The sequence below is a fragment of the Octopus bimaculoides genome, chromosome 6 (genome assembly GCF_046866305.1).
Source record: "Octopus bimaculoides isolate indiv1 chromosome 6, ASM4686630v1, whole genome shotgun sequence".
Taxonomy (NCBI): Eukaryota; Metazoa; Mollusca; class Cephalopoda; order Octopoda; family Octopodidae; genus Octopus; species Octopus bimaculoides.
Window position 1 is genome coordinate 58,045,557 of NC_142933.1, and position 7,090 is coordinate 58,052,646.

Sequence of the window (7,090 nt, forward strand, 5' to 3'; positions counted from 1 at the left end):
TTGCAGATTGACACACAGCCTCTGTCTTCTGAGTACTGATTGTAAGGCCAAAGTTATTGTAAACAGTGGAAAATCAGTTCATGCTCTCTTGCATTTGAGCCTCTGTGGTGGAATTGAGTGTGCACTCATCTGCAAACAGGAAGTAGAGCACTGAGTCATTCATTCATTCATACACAGACACATACATAAGACCATGACTGAAGATATTAACCATATTATTGCCAACTGTGAGAGAATGTCTTCTAGACATAATGCAGTGGCCAGCAGGGACAGGATAACAAAAACACCTACAGACTGATGGGTCAAAAGACTGTTTGTGGAACTCAAAAATTAAAACGGTTGCCAAGTTAAGACATAACCAACCAAATATCGTTGTGTGGAACCACAAGGAAAAGGTATGTTCTGTTGTGGAAATCAGTTGTCCTTTGGGCACCAATGAAAGAGGACACCTGTGGGCCATTTATAAGGAGTTTGCAAATCCCAAGATACATTTTCAGCTTCATACTTATTATTATTGAAGTAATAGGATACATGCCAACCCATCTGGAGCAAAGTATGGCTGAACTTAGGTTCTGAAGGAGAGAACATAAATCCTTAATTCATTCATACACTAGAAATAATCATGATATCTGGGATTACAGAAATCTGCAAGACCTTCTTAAGATTTAAATGATGATGGTTAAATAAGATGCTTTTCTTCACAACTTCACTACCATGTAGATGGCTGTTCAAAATTTACTGTAAATTAAAAAGAAAAAGAGAATATACATATTTATATTTTGCTTAGGCATAGTAATACTAATAACCCGTTCTCTCTACTAAACCCATTCACAAGGCTTTGGTCAGCCCATGACTATAGTAGAAGAGATTTGCCATGCAGTGGAACGAACCTGAAACTGAAACTGGTGGGGAAGCAAATTTCTTAACTACACACCTACACCTGCAGCTACTCTCTTTCTCATTTATAACACATATAATAATCATCATCATCCAGTGTTTTAAATCTGGGCTTTGTCCCCGTTAATAACAAATGATTAAAGGGTAAAAGTATATGTATAGAAATCTCTCCCTCTCTACATATATTCATATTCATCTCTACTAGACACATATATTATTATGTGTTGTGTGTTGGATCACATTTCTAAGTATCCATATTCTTTTATTTCTTTTACTTGTTTCAGTCATTTGACTGCGGCCATACTGGAGCACCGTCTTTAGTCGAGCAAATCAACCCCAGGACTTATTCTTTGTAAGCCGAGTACTTATTCTATCGTTTTCTTTTGCCGAACAGCTAGTTACAGGGACGTAAACGGTTGTCAAGCGATAGGGGGGGGGGAAGACACACACTGGCTTCTTTCAGTTTCCGTCTACCAAATCCACTCACAAGGTTTTGGTTGACCTGAGGCTATAGTACAGACACTTGTCCAAGGTACCACGCAGTGGGACTAAACCCGGAACCATGTGGTTGGTAAGCAAGCTACTTACTACACAGCCACTCCTGCACCTATATATATAAAATATTCTATTATATTTAAAGTATAGTAGGAGAGAATTTATTTTTGGCTTTTGAAATTTTCTTTCGCATTTACACATGTAAATAATTATGTAGGGAAGTTAACATAAAGGTAATTACGTATGGAGTGGAGGGTTTCAGCGTAAATTTTTTGCCATTGTGTGCGCGTTTAAAATCGTTAACATGTGTGTGTTTATGTATGTGACTGCATGATTGTATTGAAATACTTTGACTACGATATCCCCCTCTCATTTTTGCTGCTGTCAAGTCCACTACGGAAGAAAGCCAGTTTTACCTCTCCACCACCATTTTCTTATCCACTATACAATCTGTAGGGAGACAGATAGACAGGACAGATACAGAAATACACATACTCGCAGGTGAACATACATACCTGCACAACACAGAACACTCAATTCGTGTTAACCTGGGGTCTCAGCTCCTGTTTATACGCCGGCCACAAAACTATTTTTCACCAACGTTTCTTTGTTTACAAAAAGAGTAAGTACTAAATCTTTATAAAATATACATGTATTTTTTTTAAAACAAGGTTGCAGGAATCCTCTTCTCGGGATAAAAAAAAAATGACAAAGTCCTTATAACCGAAACGTATAAGATCCCACGAGAAAATCTGGTAAATCCGCGAAAATAAAACTTACATATAATCCCATAAATATAGTAAACCATATTGGAAAACTCTAAAACATGTTACAAATTAAATACAGTCTCTCCTTAAAATGTAGAAATCTTTAATAAATTCTAAAATTACAATAATTATTGTTTGGCCCCGGGTCAGAGTTGATCAAGTAGACGCATGATCAAAAATATACTAACCCTGTCTTTCTTTAATATACAGAATTGTATTAGCCAATGTGTCCTTTTTATGCAAGGTGGTAGCGTTTTTGTGGGCGATTTGGCTGCTATTTCCAGCAGCTCGAGCAACCACGTATAAACTCCCTTGACTCGAAAGAGAAGTCATTGATTTAATGTTTTTCTGTTGGGATTATCAAGAAACAAATGCTGACTTCTACAGTTCAGGGTCTTTCTACTTGCTATAACTGACTTTATGTATACTAAGTATACCTGTATTTCTTGGATGGGCCTTCTTTCCTCCCACATAATTAGACTTCGGTATGTCATGTGTATGTGCTTGCGTGTATGAGTTGGTGTACGTGTTTTTTGGTTGACTTGTCTCCCTTCCTACTTATTGACAACATTATGTACACGTACGCCTATACATAGATGTATTACACACACACATATCGGAATACCTACACAAGTGTACCCCCAACCCCAATTTCGTTTCCTCATAACTTCCATTAAAAAAAACAGTATTTTTTAATGAAATTTTCTATAAATACGCTTCAGATGGTATAGATTTCAATTATATCGATATTTGTTGTAAATTTTTCCCCCCAGGGTGAGGAGAGGAGTTTCGAAAATTTCACACGAATCAGCATTGTTTTCTCATAGCTATCAGAAAAATGGGTATTTTTTAAAGAAAATTTCCACCTGAAATACTTTTCAGATTATGTAGATTACGATTACAGCGACATTTATTATGTCTTATACCCTTTATTTGTTTCAGTCATTAGACTGCGGCCTTGCTGGAGCACCGCCTTGAGGAATTTTAGTCGAACTAATCGACTCCAGTAGTCTTTTTAAGCCTGGTACTTACTCTATCGGTTGTCAAGCGGTGGTGGGGACAAACACAAAGACACACACACACACACGATGGACTTCTTTCAGTTTCCGTCAACCAAATCCACTCACAAGGCATTAGTGAGCTTGAGGCTATAGTAGAAGACACATGAATTTCTTTTAACCTGAAGAGCTAGCTTAGTACTTACATTAAGTTAAAGATTGTATATATATTAATGCATACGTCTTAGTAATTTATTACTTATAAATATAAAATAAATTATCAATACATGTTTATTAATCTGTGGAACAATTGTCAGATAAGAATTTCCAGTAGAATAAATTTTATCGTAGCATATTCCTCATTATTTATAATTTTATACACTCCTTATGTTTTCTTTTGTATTGTAGTATGTATTGTATGTTTTGTAGAATGATGATGATGATGATGATATATTGAGGAGCTTTTTTTATGAGTACCATCGGATTAGTTGAATCCAAATATTGTGACTTAAATTTATATATATATATATATATATATATATATATATATATATATATATATATATATATATATATATATGCACACACATAGTGAAAAAAACAACTTGTTTGAAATCTCTGAGTGAGAGATATACAGTTACAGTACCGAATAATAAAGTTTATATGCCAACAGAATGTGACAGTCCTATAAAGGATGATGTTACTGTTGTTTTAGTCCCAGGAAAACATCTTTTCCAGCTGGCCATTGATACACAGTCTGTGTGTGTATAGCATTTGCAAGGAAGTTTATTGCTCCCATCTCTAGCCTTACGTGAAACTCACAGACCTAGGTTTCTGTCCTCAGTGTGAGAAAACCACGAGCTAGCAGCAAAAGCTCTCTCCACTTGCAAATACTATACATTCTTTAAGCAACACACAGTCACTGATCTCTTATAGAGAAAAACAATTGTAAAGTAACATCGTTTTTCCTAGGACTGCAACATTCTGTTGGCATATAAACTTTACTATTTGGTACTGTTAGTGTATATCTCTTGTTCTGAGATTTAAACAAATTGTTTTTCTCTATAAGAGATCAGCAACTGTGTGTTGCTTAAAGAATATATAATATTTGTAAGTGGAGAGAGCTTTCATCTCTAGCTTGTGGTTTTCTCACACTGAGGACTGGTAACAACCCAGAAATTTAGGTCTGTGAGTATCACATAAGGCTAGAGATGGGAGTTATGACCTCCCTTGAAAATGCTGTATGGACACACTGGGCTAAAACAACAGTAACATCATCCTTTATAGGACTGCCACATTCTGTTGGGATATAAATTTTACTATATATACATATATATATATATATATATACACACACACATATATAATACATATATATATATAAATATTATATTTGCATATATATATATATATATATATATATATGTATTTATATATACATACACATATATATGTATATATGTACACATATGTATATATACATACATATATACATGTATAGTTATTCTTTTACTTGTTTCAGTCATTTGACTGCAGCCATACTTGAGCACCACCTTTAGTCAAACAAAAGCCTAATACTTATTCGATTGGTCACTTTTTGCCAAATTGCTAGGTTACATCATCATCATCATCATCATCGTTTAACGTCCGCTTTCCATGCTAGCATGGGTTGGACGATTTGACTGAGGACTGGTGAAACCGGATGGCAACACCAGGCTCCAGTCTAATTTGGCAGAGTTTCTACAGCTGGATGCCCTTCCTAACGCCAACCACTCAGAGAGTGTAGTGGGTGCTTTTACGTGTCACCCGCACGAAAACGGCCACGCTCGAAATGGTGTCTTTTATGTGCCACCCGCACAAGCCAGTCCAGGGGCACTGGCAACGATCTCGCTCGAAAATCCTACGGGAGCCAGTCAGGCGGTACTGGCAACGGCCACGCTCAAAATGGTGCATCTCATGTGCCACCCGCACAAGAACCAGTCCAGGGGCACTGGCAACGATCTTACTTGGCTTGCCGGGTCTTCTCACGCACAGCACATTTCCAAAGGTCTCGGTCAGTAGTCATCGCCTCGGTGAGGCCCAATGTACGAAGGTCTTGCCTCACCACCTCAGCCCAGGTCTTCCTGGGCCTACCTCTTCCCGCAAACACACCAAGATCAGTTGTCAAGTGATAGTAGGGGAACAAATACAGACACAGATAACAAATACATACATATCATCATCATCATCATCATTGTTGTTTAACGTCCGTTTTCCATGCTAGCATGGGTTGGATGGTTTGACTGGGGGTCTGGGAAGTCAGGAGGTTGCACCAGGCTCCAGTCTGATCTTGCAGTGTTTCTATAGCTGGATGCTCTTCCCTATTCCAACCACTTCGTGAGTGTAGTGGGTGCTTTTTACGTGCCACTGGCACAAGGGCCGGGGGGGCTGGCAACAGCCACGATCGGTTGGTGCTTTTTACTTGCCACCGGCACAGAAGCCAGTCAAGGTGGTGCTGGCATCGGCCACATTCGGATGGTGCTTTTTACATGCCACCAGCACGGGTATCACAACTACAATTTCCATTTGATTTTTATTTTGATGTTGATGTACTTGACTCAAGGTCTCCTCAAGCACAGCAGGTTGCCCTACAATCCAAGGTACTTGAATGGGCTGGGACTGGTTATGTGAAGCTGGTGTAGGATACGCCGTGAACTCACTTTATTTGTGAAGTCTTTGCAGTCACAGCATATCTCCAGAGTCTCGGTCTTTCGTCATTGCCTCTGGGAGGCCCAATGGTTGAAGGTCATGCTTGACCACCTCATCCCGTGTCTTCCTGGGTCTACCTCTACCCCGGATTCCTTCAACTGTTTAGGAGTGGCACTTCTTCACACATCTCTCCTCATCCATCCGTAGTACATGACCATACCAGCGCAAACGTCTCTCCAGTGGATCATGCTAGCTTCATTTCTTTCAAGCCTACGCATGTCCTCCACAGTCACGGCCCATGTTTTACTGCCGTGAAGCATGGCAGTTCACACACATGTATCTACCTTTCACTCTGAGCGAGAGACCCTTTGTCACCAGCAGGGGTAGAAGCATTCTAAACTTTGCCCAGGTTATTCTTATTCTAGTGGTAACACTTTCTGAGCATCCACCCCAACTACTTCTAGTTTCTCCCTCTGGAGTGTGACGGAATCTGTTTTCTGAGCATCTGTGGAGTCTATTGTCCCTGTGCATCTGCCGCACACGAACGTTATCTTCTCGGTTAATCTTCCTTTAATGTTGCTGCACCTCTTATGTATCCATAGCTTACACTGGGTACATCTTATGGAGTTTCTATCTACACCTTTTCTACACATCGAGCAGGGCTACCTACCTGATGGGGTGTGTGATGAGTTCGCCTTCCTACTTACTAGAACTTTGGTCTTTGTTACATTGACTCTAAGGCCTTTTGATTCTAAACCTTGCTTCTACACCCAAAATTTCTTTTCTAGTTCCGGTAGTGTTTCTGCTATGAGGGCCAGGTCATCAGCATAGAGGAGCAACCTGTCTTGAATTCCTCTGTTATTGCCTGGAGGACTATGATGAATAAAAGGGGACTGAGGATAGAACCTTGGTGGACCCCTACTTCTGCCTGGAATTCTTCACTATACTCATTGCCAATCCTAACCTTACTAATGGCCTCTCTGTATAGGGCCTGTACAGCCCTTATTAACCATTTGTCAATCTCCAGTTTCTGCATCGCCCACCAGATAAGGGATCGGTGGCCCCTGTCAAAGGCTTTCTCCAAGTCCACAAAAGCTAAGTATAGCTAGGTATTTCTCCTGCAGTTGTTGAACCAGGAATATGGCATCAGTGGTGCTTCTACTCGGCACAAAACTGAACTGCATCTCATCTAAGCAGACTCTCTCCCTAATGAGATGGGCTATGACCCTCTCTGTGACCTTCATC

General features: G+C 39.5%; 1 protein-coding gene across 3 annotated transcripts in view; it reads left to right on the forward strand.

The window, feature by feature from the left end:
* The first annotated feature begins 1,321 nt into the window (after positions 1–1,321).
* LOC106873629 (jmjC domain-containing protein 8) overlaps positions 1,322–7,090 on the forward strand; it is a 462,181-nt gene continuing 456,412 nt past the window's right edge. The window contains exon 1 of one of the 3 annotated variants that reach the window (XM_052968758.2): positions 1,322–2,014. The gene's annotated coding sequence lies outside the window, so the exon portion shown is untranslated. The remainder of the gene's footprint in view (positions 2,015–7,090) is intronic. The other 2 variants (XM_052968757.2, XM_052968755.2) reach the window with 2 other exon arrangements.